Raw genomic sequence first — 14542 nt, 5'->3', positions numbered from 1 at the left:
AATGAATGAATGCAGGATATGTCTTCCTAGAGGTGACCGATTGGGTTTGTTAAGCAGAGAATAGTGGATGAGACTACAGGGACAGAAATAATAGTATATTTTCCATTGGCCATACCCTGGGCTAAATACTTGCATACATCATTTAATATCCAAAACAAACCAATTGAGATTAGTTTTATAATGTAAAAATTCTCATTTTACACAGGCAAAAAGTAAGGCCAAAAGAAAGTAAGTAGGCTTTATTTAGTTACATTGTTAGTTGGTGAGAAAGCCAGGATATGAATCTATTTTTGTCTGATGCCAGTTCTTGATTTTTCACTACTATACTGTCTCCACATAGACTGACTGAGCCCATCTACTGCCTTCCTTTTACTCATTCTAAAATGCCTCCTCCCCATCTCTACATATGGAAGTTCTCTCTGTCCATCTATCCAGGGTACAGCTGAGATGTCAACTGTTTTTGAAGACTTTCTTGATTATCCAGTCACATGTGACCCCATGTGTTCTACATCACATGGCACTTAACCCATACCTGTCACACTGCTGACCGTATTCTGCCTTGCATCAGTTATTCTACTCTGGCCTTCTATTCTGCAGTGAATTGCAACTTCCCTGAGGAGCTGTGTTCTAGAACTCTTTGTTTCTACATTGCTGGAATGTCTGCTTCTAAATTGTGCTAAATGTATTTTGAATTGAATCAAGGTGGGGAATCTGGCAGTTTTCTTATTTCTTATATTATTTGCTTATTAGATTCGTGGATTTGAATGTTTATAACCTGTTCCTCTGCTTTAAGTATAGATTATAAAATCATCTCAATTGGCCTGTGTCCATAACTTTATGACAGTCCTGGAAAATATGGAAACAATCACTTTAGGGAACCCATATATTTATGAAACTCATGAATCACCTATGTCTGTTGGTACCATGTGATAAGAAATAGGGAAACCAGCAAGAGGGTGTTTTCAGACATGATTTTGAATGAACAAATAGTTGTAACTGTTCCGTGAAAGAACAGATGATATATAGCCATATTAAACATAGTATTATTCCCTCCTATTTAAAATCTACTACACTCTTTTTTTTCATATAATAGTATTTAGTCAAAGCTATCTGGGTAGAAGGAAGATAAATGAAGACTTACTTTTCGGGGTAAGGGAAGGTTATCTTGACTGAAGTGTTTAAGTTTTCTCCTGCTATCTCCCAATCTCAGTAATGGAGTATAATAAATTACCTTCCTTCCCATAGGAGAATTATTAACATGGATGTAATATTACTCACCCCCTCTAGCTTCCTAACACACTAAAACCTTAACAAATGTTTCATTGTCTCAAGCTATGCATATTCATCCCAAAGAGGAAACTCTTCATGCAAAATGTGCTCTCCCATAGGAATACAGATAGAAGAACCCTTGAAGATCCTTATATCTACTCAGTAACAGGCTGTTACCTACATCTGACATGTATGAATGATCAGTTGAGGATCCTGAGTCCTTGATGAGAGAAGATACAGCCAGTGTAATGGAGGGACAGGTCACTCATCTAGTCCATCAACCCACATGAATTCGTCTTGGTACATATTACAGTGATTGAAATAGATTTTAGGATACTGTCATATATACCAGGACAACTGACTATTTTCAGAACCTGAGACATGTTTATCTTTATGTATTGTCTTCCCAAGATTTTATCATCTCTAAAAGTCAAGGTCTCATTGTTGCTTGAGTATAATCTACACTTAGATTGCTTGTCTTCATAGAGAACCAATTGTCTGCATTCCTCTTGTACAAATCTTTCATTGTTATGAAATCATTTGTTTCTCTCCAAACTTCTATCTTCCTTTATTCATCTCTCTTACGTTGTTTACTAATTTCCACTTTGAGTTATGGGTATATGTGTATTAGCTTTTTTGAAGACAGCAAGAGTAGGATCTGTTCTGAGTCAGCCTTGTATCCTTCATAGTTGCTCTAAATATGTTATGAACAAAGAAGAAAAATTGAAAGAAGAAAGGACGATGATAACAGAAAAGAAATTTTTTTTAAAAAAAGGAAGAAAAGGAAAAGACCGCATGAAGACTTTCTCAGCATTTTTTAAAGTCTAAGCTTATTAATCCAGAAACAAGATGTAGAAAAAGATAAGTATCTTTATCTTTTTAAGTCAGGCATGCTGGATTCATATTCCAATGTGTTAATTACTAGCTGTGTGACCATGGACAATTTACTTGACCTCTTTGAAACCTAGTTTCTTTCCTAGAGAAATGGGTTTAATAAAACCTAAGTTGTGGAGTCGTTTAAAGATTACATGATTCTGGTGCATTATGAATCACATAGGACATGGTTAGCAGGCAATAGATGGTAACTATATTGCATTAACCCTTTCTAAGTGGACCTGCTTCCTAGTAAACCAACTAATTGAGTCCATTTATTTTTTCTCTAAAGCATACAGCCTTAATAGAATGACCTTTCCCAGCTTCCATTACTAAGAAATTAGGGTTGCACATATTTGTATTACAAGATACATGACAAATCTAGTAGGCTTCAGATACTGAGAAATGACTTCACTTTGAATGTCTCATTAGTGCATGTGATCGTTAGACCATAATATGGACTTGTTTTTGTGAAAGGCAGGAGGAACATACAGCTTGGCTCTTAAGGTTGAGTTAATTCTAAAGAATTAGGATGATATTTTTTGTAAGGGTATGCTGTTACCCTCTTCTAAAAGAAAAACAATTGTCTCTCTGTCCTATCTTGCTTTGCCTCTTAATAGAAACTGCAAACAGTGTAGCCTTCAATTTCTCCCAAAAAAAGAAAATACATTGTTCCAACTAGTACATTAGGACACATTTGATGGCAATTAATAAGAAATCCCAACTTAAATTGACTTTCCACAAAAAGGAAAACTATGGTCTCAAATAACAAGAAATTCAGTGGTAGGGCAGGCTCTGTGTAAGGTGTGTACTGTAATTGGCTCTGAATCTCTGTTTCATTTGGTTATTTTCTCAAGTGATAACCTCATTCTTAGGTAGCATGGTGACAAAGAACAATTTCAGGCATCACATGTGGTCCTAATAACATCTGGGACCAACATGTCTCTTTCTTTGTCTTCTCAGAGGGCCTCCATAGGTTCCCCTTCAAATCTCAATCATCAGCGTTGGGCCATATACCCCTCTAAGCTAATCCCTGGCAAGATAGTGAAGTTGAAACACATGTTGTATGAAGTCAGGATGGTTATATGAAGCAAAAGGGTTTTCTGTTAGAAAAGACCAACAATATGCACAGCATGGGGCAGGTAACCAACAGTGATGACTCTAGTGGCTTTCTGAATATTAAATTGACTTTCTACAAGTAATGGGAAAATCAATGTAGAGTTAATTCATTGTTTTTATTGAATAAGCAAAACAAGAGGTAGTTTAGGTTTTTCAGGACTAAATCAGTCACCTCTTATTTCCAATTTTTTTTTCTACTTTATAAATATGTGTTGGCCCAAACACTTTACCCGACTTTAGCTACCTATTGATAGGTGAGTGAAGGGGGTTATTTATAAAGTTAATTAAGTAATATTTCAATGTTTAGATATCTTCAAATATACCTTAATGGCAACATCAAAATTATATGACTTTCAGGATTTCTCTTTACCTGGAAAGACAGATGCACAAGCAGATCAGGGATTGTCTTGCTGTTTTCCTTCCTATCTTCTTTCTTTTTGCCCTTCTATGTGTAGTTCTCATTTTCTGTTTTAGCTCCACACATTCTTTATTTGAAGCCATCCCCTTAGAGTGGAATTCTTATAAGAGGCTATGCCTATTTCCTATTACAGGAGTCTAAAGACTTCAACCAGTAAGCTAACACAGGAACATGTAATCTAGGCTCAACTAAGCTAATACTGCTGTCCAGGGCTTCAAATCAGGGAGAAGAAGCTCAAACCTCCAGAACACAGTTGATAAATTATCCACAGATAATGGAAGTGTTGAGATTCTAACACATGAATTGTCAGGGGCATGACCTAGGCTGCATTTTGTCACCTTGTTTTCTTGATTCCTGCATGTTTTCTGAATCTGATTCCCTAGACTTTTATGGGATCTGTAAGCTACCTCAAATCCTTTGTTACTTAAATGAGCCAGATTTTACTTATGTGCTTGCACTCATGGATACTTAATAACAGGGCTCTCTTCTAAAATAAGAGGTTGGGGGATATTTAGAACCAGAAATCAATGTCACATGCATGCCTCTTTCACTTTCTTAAGACTGAAGAATTGTGATAGTTTTGAGTCACATACCCTCTGCCTCCTAGTTTGGATCTAGACTATTTCTTCCACCTCTGGAAGTTTTTTCAATCAAAAAGAAGTTCATAGCTAGATGGTATGTGGGCTAAGATTACAGTCTAAGAAAATGGGTATCTTGGATCAGAAATTTCTTTTAAGGCTATTCTTGCTCTGGGGTAAAAATAAAGGAAAGATAAAGAGCCACAGTTAATTTGTGGCTGTGACAATTGTTTTCAGAAGTCTGTTCTGGGCAGAAGAGACCTTTATCCTCAGATAGGCAAACCTGCTGGCTGGAGGAGAGCAGGATGTCTTCTGGCTTTGTAGAGGACAGCAATGCTTTGGTTCCCTTTAAATTAATGTCTTCTGTTTATAACAAAAATAGAATTCTTACAAATATGCTCTTTGTAATTTTACCAAGTTCTTTTGTCTACTGTGATTAAATATTTTACTCTTTGAAATACGAAATATTTTGTATGGTGGGGATAAAAAAAAAGAAGTATCCTTAGCATGTAAAAATCCTTTTAGTAAAAATTCATTGAGTTCCACCTATATGTAATTTTCTTTGTTACTTGCTATTCATAAATGGGCTGGTGTTGGAGGAATCTCTGATTTGTAGCATTTGCCAGTTTCTGTGGTGTACATACCATACTCCCACCACCAAGACTGACCTTAAGCCACCAACCTTTGATATGGAATTGGGAACAGATATGCACGATCTCTAGCCTGCCTCTAGAACTCCAGAGTTTCAGAGTTTGAGAGTAATAGAAGTGACATTTGTCTAATAGCAGTGGGGCATATTTAAAGCAAGAAGAAATTCTTCTGGGCATTTAGAGTACTAGGCAAAGCATTAGACATAAACAAAAGTAAACATTTGTAAACAAAATGATGGAGCTACAAGTGGGTGGAGAATATCCGGGAATGGCAGGAAAAGAAGGTGAATGACAGAGAGAAGAGGGGAATCAGACAGGGAAACTGGGAAGGGCATATGTTGGGAAAATGGGCATACGTATGACAGGAAGCAGCACACTATCCAGGAGGAAAGCACTGAGTGGATCTTCAATATGTGGGGCCCCCTGTGTAGTAGAGCATGCATGGATAGCACCACATGAGAAGTAAAGTCACAGATCACATTTCTGGGGAAGTATGCTAAATAAACCAGTGGCAGAGGCACCAGGAATTATGGTTTCCGAAGGTCATCCCACCAGCATGCGCCTGTTGGTCACTGAGTGTCTCTGGGCTTACCTAAGGTAAAAAGAAAGGTGCCAACACTCAGGGGCAAGGGCCACATCAATATCTTTGTGCATGCATTATGACTTCAGGATGTCACCAGAGGGATTTCACTGGAGAAAAATAACTGAATTATCTGTGTCCTTTAGCCATTTTGGACCTAGCCAGGCAGCTAGTCTCACTGTCACACAGGCCAGTAATTGTGTAGGTCCAGAATCTCTAGACAGCAGCCATTCATCAGCAAGGTGCATTTTGAGACACAAAACTCCCCGAACAGGGGAGACTGTGCTTCTAGTATCAGTTATCCCTTCTGTTTCAGGGACTCATCTTCACCAAGGTAGAGCAGGATAATGCTGATGATCTTATGCTCTCTGTGAAGCCAAGGCATTTGAAGAAGGATTCAGCCTCTCCTTTGTTTTGTCTGCTTCACTGCGCTAAAGACGGGAGACAGCTTCAGGACACATTGCATGTTTACTTCCTCTTTTCTCTTCCCTCCCACTCCCATGCAGCACTGATGTTCGACTGCTTCCTTACATTTTATAATCATAAAGTTGGATGTTGTCCTTGAATCAATATTTCTTTACAGCATCCCTGGAAGGAATCTTATTCCATCTACTATGTCCTCAGGGAATACCAGGAAGGAGCTAAGGCCCAAAGAAGGAACCTGCACAGGTTCAAAAAGCAGAGTCAGATTCATTTACCGTCTTCAACTGCTTTACCCGTAAAGGGTCTCTCTACTCACAGTGATTTGCCATACGGAACATAGAGGGACTGTACCTGTAGGACATGGGTGTGACTGGCCAAGAGAGGGCCCAGATAAAAACAGAGTAGCAGCTCAGAACAGAAGCAGTTGTCTATAAAATTGAGCTGTCTTCTTTTGCAACCATCATGTCTATTTTAAACATGGGCTGAAAATACAGCAATGCAGCAAATCTGTTGGACGTCCACTTGTTACTGACAGCTATGCTGCTCCCAGCACACTGGGGTCTTGTCTCAGTTTTATTCCTTCCCCTGTGAAGGGGGGCCTTAGTATCCTATGCCTTGTCTCAGCTCTTTTTTCATTAGTTATAGATTTTTGGGGTGGCAGAGCCATGTTGCCCTGCAGCTAGTTCCTGGGCCACAAACCACATTCCTACTGGAAAAGGATCATGGCCAGCGAGCTGCCTCCTATTGCCCTGCTCGTATCTTTGAAGTAAAGACCCACTTGACCTCCTGTAATAATAGTCTCTTCTCCTCAGCTATATTCACTTACCCTTGGACACAGGTTTTTCCTATACAAAGGCTCTGGGATTACCCCATTCCCTTATCTGGGGTGTTTAATCACAGTCAGAAATGAGATCTCTTTCTTGTTCCCCAGAATCACATGCTGCTTCTGTCATGTACCACATTGGTCTGAAGTTCTCACTATACATGTCTGTCTCTTGTGGACAGGGAGTGTGGCCCATTCATCTCTGTGCATCTATAACCCAACACAGTGCATAGGAAACGTTAGGAGATTTAATAAGTTGTTGGATTTAATTGGTTTGAACTAGCTAAGTAAAATATTGTCTTAAGGCTCTGCCTTGCAATATCCTCCGTGCTAGTCCTTAAGTCTTGGGTCTGGAAGAGCAATAATGAATTAAAGGCCCAATACCCTCTATCAAGGCCCAGCTAATTACAATTACCACACCAACTGATAGCTATTCCCTGCCACTTTTTCTCCCTGTTTCCTGGATAGCTTCCTTTCCTCTTTGTCTATTAAGAAATTTTCTCTGGTCATGCGCCCTACATGCAGAGTTATGGAAACTTTGGGTTCTGATGCCCATTCTTATCTTCCTGATTCCATCATTAGCCCAGCCCAAGGGTTGGCCTGGGGAAAACTGGATTCTTAGACCAAATATTGGAAGGGTGGTGGGTGTTTATTTGCTGGCTATTTGTCATTCCCCTCAAGCATCCTATCTTATTGGGGCTTTCCAAAGCCTTATCTACCTCACCTTCTCCTATGTAATATAGTTAGGGAATAGGCTTCAGAGCTTCCCCGAGTGCTTTGAGGCAGTGTTATGTAGAGGACAGAAACGTCTTAAGATGTGGAAGACCTAAAAGCCTTTGAATATTGGCTCTATCCTTTCTCCAACTAGCTGAGTAATAGATCGAATCACTTCAAACTCTCTGGGCCTCAGTGTTTGTTTTTTTTTTTTTTTTCCACTTTTATATCCAAGTAGTTGCATAGATCATTCTGGTGATGATACTTTACAGCTCTTAGATTCTGTAAGCCTTTGATCCTAGCTCTTCTCAAAACATCAGTGTAATTAGGTTATTTGGATTTAAATGAGCCTATTCTAACCTATTGTGAGCAAATGCAATAGTGCTGATAATTGTCTTACTTCAAAACTATGAAGCTGATATCTTCTCTAAGGCAAGGATATTGGTATTTTACTGCCTCAAGTACAGATTTATTAGATGTTCCACCAGGACACACCATGATCACCCACCCCCCAAACTAGTCATTACTATGGTCTAAAAAAGAAAATTAAGCAATGCAAGTTTGTGATAGTCAAGTGGAAGAGAAGCCAGAACTTTTGCATACCCTTTGTAAAGCATTTTGTTTACATGCCAGTATTTGGAGTTGCTCTTTTCATGAGGCTCCCAATCTCAAGCAGTAGTTTTAATTCACAGAGTTAAATCCAGCTGAGTTTGAAATCTGTTGCAACAAGTCACCAGAGGGACTATATATCTCTTTCTTTCAGAGGAGAAGCCAAGCACAGCAGTTCAATTAAACTAGCACTAAGTCCTGCACTCCAAAGACTGAAGGGCCTGAGGGAGAGGCGTCAAGGGGAGAGTTATTTGCTCCTGTTCACCCCTTTTGGCTAGAAAAATCATGCTGTTTGTGACCAGAAAATTGAAACAGAAAGAGATCCAAAATGGCAGCCACTGCCTCCTTTTCTATTAACCTCCAGGCTGGAGTGCTCTACAGAAGGAAGAGTGACCAAGATTAATTACCTTTTGGATCTCAGTGCATTGTTTCACTAACGTAAGAAGACTTACTGAAAACTTGGCGGTTCCCACCAAAAAATGCCTAAGATTATAAAAGTTATTAAAATAGAAGCTTTTAGACTAGCCGAGCAAACCAGGTATCTTAAAAAAAATCTGCTTCTAGGATTTCAGAATAAATGAGAGATGAAATGGTAGAACTGCTATGATAATTATTGGCTCTCGAATTAATGGTAATAATTACCTTAGCAAATTGCCACGTAACTGTTCAGTGAACAAGTTCATAATCTAATCCTACATTGTTTTTTTTTTTTAAAGGCAGTTTCTCTCTATTTGTATGTCTTGAGGCTAAAGCTTCTTGCTTTACAATATTTGTTCTTTAATCTTTGCTAACCTAAGCCCTTGTTGCGAATAATGAGAGTAAACTGGTTGAAGGAAAGTATTTAATGAATATCAATCTTGTGTCCTGCACAAACAAGTCTTGAACATCTCATCCAGATGGATCTGTTGTGAGTCAATGAATTATGATCTCTAGGTCACATTCTAGACTTTTCTGGGCCCAGAGAAGGTGGCTGGCACGACGCACAGCTCATTCACTTCATTTTTTATTAAGCTCTAGGTGGCCTTTTTCTCATCTCAAGCGATATAACCTCCAGTCAGAGGAATTTTCCCTAATGGAAAAGTGGAATTATTGACTTTACTCTCCCCTGAACTCTTTCTGATTCTGTCTTCTTGTAGGAATCATTCTATTGGCTTTGATAGATGGTATCATTTTCCCCAAAGACATCAAAACTTGTTTTTAAAAATTATCACTTTTTTTTAATTTGCAGTTGTTGTCATTGCTGTTTTGAGCATGTAATCTTGGCGTTATTTGTTTAATCATCTTATCGTTCAATAGGAATTCACGAAGCTTAAACTGGATGCCCAGTTTTGTGCTCAAGGAAGACATTAAAATCTATTGTATACAGTTTACAACCAGAATGGACAAAGACATATGGTTTAAATTGATGATTGCTAAGTGAAATAGCAGAATCTCGAACGTGGGAAAAATTTCTGTACATCGACGTGGTGAGGAGAAATATGACACTGATGTGAGATTTGAATTTGTCTCAGAATAATTTGTCATGATGAATACATGAATATATGGAGGAGGGCAAAATAAACACAATCTTAAATAAGAAAAGACAAAAACCTGGAGAATTTCTATATGAAAAATCCTCCAGTATTACTGACAATACATGAATGGTACTAAATTTCAAGTAGGAAGTAGGGACAGGAACATGTATATGATGAAAAGTACAGCTATTTAGGAAGGCACACAGCATTGTACTTAACACACTATATAGTTGTTGAAGAGTTAATATCAGGAAGTGCTGTGGACTGGTTAAATTCATGGGCTTTGGAATTAGAGAAGTCATACTTTGGGAGTCCTTTCCTTGCTATTGATGGGAACTTGAGCAAATCCCCCAATTCCTAAAATTCAACTTTCTCGTGAATAGCATGGCTGTGGTTCTTATAGTTACATCAAACAAGACTTCTGTGAGGTGGAAATGAGCTAATGTGTATAAAATGCTTAGTAAGTTACTTGGACATTGTAACACCCAATAAATACAAGTTATTAGTATTATAAATGTGTGCTATCATCATTATTATACAGCTATAAGGTTTTGTGAGCAGATGTATATATATAATGTTGGAGAGAGAGGTATATAAACAGATTATTATGAAAGTGAATATGTATAGATAAGGAGTGCTTGTGTTCAAGGTAGTAGTAGTACCAGTCAGTAGAGAAGAAAAGCTGATACCTCTTCACTTTGAAATGCTGGTGAGCCCTTTACTTAGCGACACTGGCTTTGGGGAAGGACTTCTTGAAATTAAAATACAGAAGAAAAATACATATGATTTCACTCCATGTAGAATGTAAGAAATAAAACAAATGAACATAGGAGGAGGTAAGGAAAAAATAAAATGAGATAAAGACAGAGAGGAAGGAAAACCATAAGAGATTCTTAAACTGTGGAGAACAAACTGAGGGTTTCTGGATGGGAGGTGGGTGGAGGGATGGGCCTAAATTGGTGATGGGGATTAAGGAGGGCACTTGTGATGAGCACTGGGTATTCTATGTAAGTGGCGAGTCACTAAATTCTACTCCTGAAACCAATACTACACTCTATGTTAAATAACATTAATTTAAATAAAAACTTGGAAGAAAAAAAAATCTATATCAGGTTTGGGCTTCCCAGGACATCAATGTCCTGACTACCTCTTCTGCCAACAATTACTATTTTAGAGCTAACTTTACTGAATTTACCCAGCTAGTTCCCTGGTGATGGGATCATGGATTAGGGCATTATTTGTCTCAAAGCCATTCCAATTTCTCAAATGTGTCATGGGGAGTAACAGTCATTCTGGCAAATGTCATTTTATCCATATTTACTAGATAACCTTCGACTTGCAGTTCCTTTAGACAGCTGTAAACTTCTTGTTCTGTAATTCTATACAAGTTTCTTATCTTTTTAACACAAGAGAACCCTCAACTGCAAATTAATTTAGGGAAATTGCAAGTCTTTTTTCACTGTTCACCTGTTTGTAAATGATAAGGGCCATAAACAACAGTTTTAATAATTCGGTCCTTTGCCCAGGAGCAGCAGTTGGTGATCCCTGCACCATCTCATACCCACGTGAGCTGGTCCTCCATTTCAAGCCAACACTCACTTTCTGTGATGAAATGCAAGGGCTCATCCCAAATTAATACATGGCTTCCTTCATCTGGAACATGCAAACCAGAATATCTGCTGGAGTCCGGGACTGTGAGGGTTCCTCTCTGTACCAGACTGCAAGGGAGGAAATCAAATAGGGGAAGATGTTGCACTTATTTATTGAAATGGTTTAAATACTGCTTTGTTTTTTAACTTCATTTCATGGAATAGCTATCGGCTAGAGGGATAGGAGATGAAGAGGACAATGGGCAAAGGAACCAAGAACAATAGTACAAAAGGACTCTTTAGAGTCTAAGATCAAACTTGAATGGTGAAAGCAAAGTATAACTTGGCATGAATGTTATTTAGGAAGGAACAAGCACTGTTTAGGAGACAAAAGATATATTTCTTTATAAAAATCAGAACTCAAATGAATCAATATTTTATTAAAGCACCCATTTAAACTCCCACACATAAAATTTTAATTGGAGCCTGGAAAGCTCTGGAAGCAATGCCTAGGTACTAACTTGTTTTATCTTTTATCATCTCTGTCTTGGGACTTTTAGGGCAGGTGTTCCAGTAGTCCCTGTGGCCTGCACGTGTTGGCTCGGCCATCTCTGCACCTTCTCCAGCCCTCAGCTCTGACAGGCCTGGCTGGTCTCTGTATGGACCCTCTCTTCAGGGTTTTTAGAGCACATTTCAGCATTTGAGCTGAATTACATAGCTCTCGATTTTCAGCTTAGGGAAAATAACATGTTCAAATGAGTTTATTTTAAGAAATAATGACATAAGCCAGTTTCACATGGAACACCATGGACAAATCCACAAGCACTCTCTGAACTCAGAAGCAGATGTCCCACCCTCTGGACCTATAGGAGATATCAACTAATTAAATTTAACACTATGTAAATAGCTATTTCCCAGTTTCTCTACTAAAGTTCTATAAATCAAAATGTTTATCCTTGGTAAAATAAAAAATAATTCCACTAAAGTTATGATTCTTCTAATTTTATAAAAAAATCTTCTGAAAAAAAATGTAATTTATTTTTTTTTTAAGTTAAACATCAGCCTTGTGGTTCTTTCTTTTTTTAAGTTTTATTTGTTGATTTTGAGTGAGAGAGAGAGAGCACAAGCAGGGGAGGAACAGAGAGAGAATCTCAAGCAGGCTCTGCACTGTCAGTGATGTGGGGCTGGAACTCACAAACCCTGGGATCATGACCTGACCCGAAATCAAGGGTTGGAAGCTTAACCGACTGAGCCACTCAGGCACCCCAACATAATTTATATTAACAGAATAAAGAAGAAAAAAAATATGATCATTCCAATACATGTAAATTTTTTTTTTTTTAATTTTTTTTTTTTTTTCAACGTTTATTTATTTTTGGGACAGAGAGAGACAGAGCATGAATGGGGGAGGGGCAGAGAGAGAGGGAGACACAGAATCGGAAACAGGCTCCAGGCTCTGAGCCATCAGCCCAGAGCCTGACGCGGGGCTCGAACTCACGGACCACGAGATCGTGACCTGGCTGAAGTCGGACGCCCAACCGACTGCGCCACCCAGGCGCCCCGTAAATTTTTTTTTGAAAAAGTTTAGCATCCCCATTCATGATAAAAACTTTAAGCATGGCATCGGATTCTGTGTCTCCCTCTCTATCTGCCCGTCCCCTGTTTGCACTTTGTCTCTCTCTGTCTCAAAAATAAAATAACATTAAAAAATTAAAAAAGAAAAACCTTTAAGCATGGCAGAAATAGAATGGGAATTTCTTGACTTGATAGAAAGGCATCTACCAATAACCTACAGCCAGCATCATATATAATATGAAAGAGTGAATGTTTTTCACCTACTATTAGGATTAAGTCAAAACTTTTCTCTTTCACTGATCCTTTCAATGCTGTACTGGAGCCCTAGTCAGTACAATAAAGTGAGAAAAATACAGGGCGCCTGCGTAGCTTAGTCAGTAAAGGGTCTGATTCTTGGTTTCGGCTCAAGTCATGCACGATCTCATGGTTCCTGAGTTTGAGCCCCGCATTGGACTCCACATGGTGGGTGCCAGATCCTGCTTGGGATTCTCTCCCCCTCTTTCTGCCCCTCCCCTGCTTACTTATGCACATACACTCTCTCCCTATCTCTCTCTCTCTTTCTCTCTCATTCTCTCAAAATCAATAAATAAACTTTAAAAAAAGAAAGAAAAATAAAAGACATACACATAAGAGAAGAAATAAAATTGTTTCTATTCCTAGAAGACATAACTGTCTTCTTAGAAAATTCCAAATAATCTATAAAAACCTTCTTAGAACTAATACATAAGATTTGCAACGTTATAGCATACAAATAACATTAAAAATCAATTGTATTTTTCTATACTAACAATGAAACATTGGAATTAAAAATTATTTTAAGTATCATTTATAACAGCACCAAAAAAAAGAGTGAAGTAGGTATAAATCTAACAAAATATATACAAGAAAACCCCAAAATGATGATGAAAGAAATCAAAGAGTATAAGCTTTGACTAGTTGTGTAGCTTTGGATAAAGTCATAGACTCTTTCTTGACCTCAAAAATCTAAGCTATTAAACAAAGGCCACTGCAATTCTGTGCATACTCACTGCTTTTGTGCAAATTCAGTCAAAACCGATAATGATACTTAACATTTACTCAGCTCTTACCATATAGCAGGACACTATGCTAAGCTGTTAACATGCAATGTCTAATTCAATAATCACAATAACTCTATGAGATTGATATTATTATTATCCCCAAATTCCAAATTAAGGAACTGAGGCTAAGAGAGATTATATAATTTGCCAAAAATCACCCAGTTAGTGTCAGAACTAAGAATTGCTTCCATGTGTGTCCGGCTTTATGTGCCAAATTCTTACTGTATACACCATTTGCATGGTGAGACAGGCTGGCAGGAGATGGAATAGGGCCCTTTAAAGCATACACAGCTCGGGGGCAGCCAGTGGCTCAGTTGTTTAAGCATCCAACTTCGGCAATTCCAGCTCTGTACAAGGCTCTCTGTTGTCATCTTAGCCAGCTTCAGATCCTCTCTGCTCCTCTCCCTCTCTGCCCCTCTCCCCTCCCCTCCCCCATATCTTCCTGCTCCTCCTGCTCCCTCTCTCCCTGCCACTCCTCACCTCTCTCTGCTGCTCACCCCTCTCTCTGCTGCTTTCTCTCATTTAAAAAGCACATGCAGATGGAAGCTTTCCTTCTGCCACCTCAGAGATCATTGGACTTAAGCGTGATTAGCATTCTACTTCTTATTGGCATTCTTGTTTGGAGACCATCATCAGCTTCTATATTCTGCCCTTTTGGGGTATACAGACTGAGGGCCTTATTGTTACGGATTTTATGTGCCCTCGTTGTATGGTCTTCATGGTCTTCGT

At 38.6% G+C, this 14542-nt stretch overlaps 1 long non-coding RNA gene across 1 annotated transcript in view; it reads right to left on the bottom strand.

The window, feature by feature from the left end:
* LOC122237070 overlaps positions 1-14542 on the bottom strand; it is a 69910-nt gene that overhangs the window by 15206 nt on the left and 40162 nt on the right. The window contains exon 4 of the long non-coding RNA XR_006215278.1: positions 11170-11288. This is a non-coding gene — a long non-coding RNA (uncharacterized LOC122237070). The remainder of the gene's footprint in view (positions 1-11169; positions 11289-14542) is intronic.

This window comes from Panthera tigris, chromosome A3 (assembly GCF_018350195.1).
Source record: "Panthera tigris isolate Pti1 chromosome A3, P.tigris_Pti1_mat1.1, whole genome shotgun sequence".
NCBI lineage: Eukaryota > Metazoa > Chordata > Mammalia > Carnivora > Felidae > Panthera > Panthera tigris.
Note: the sequence above shows the minus strand (reverse complement) of the source record. Positions and strands in the feature narration are given on the sequence as shown.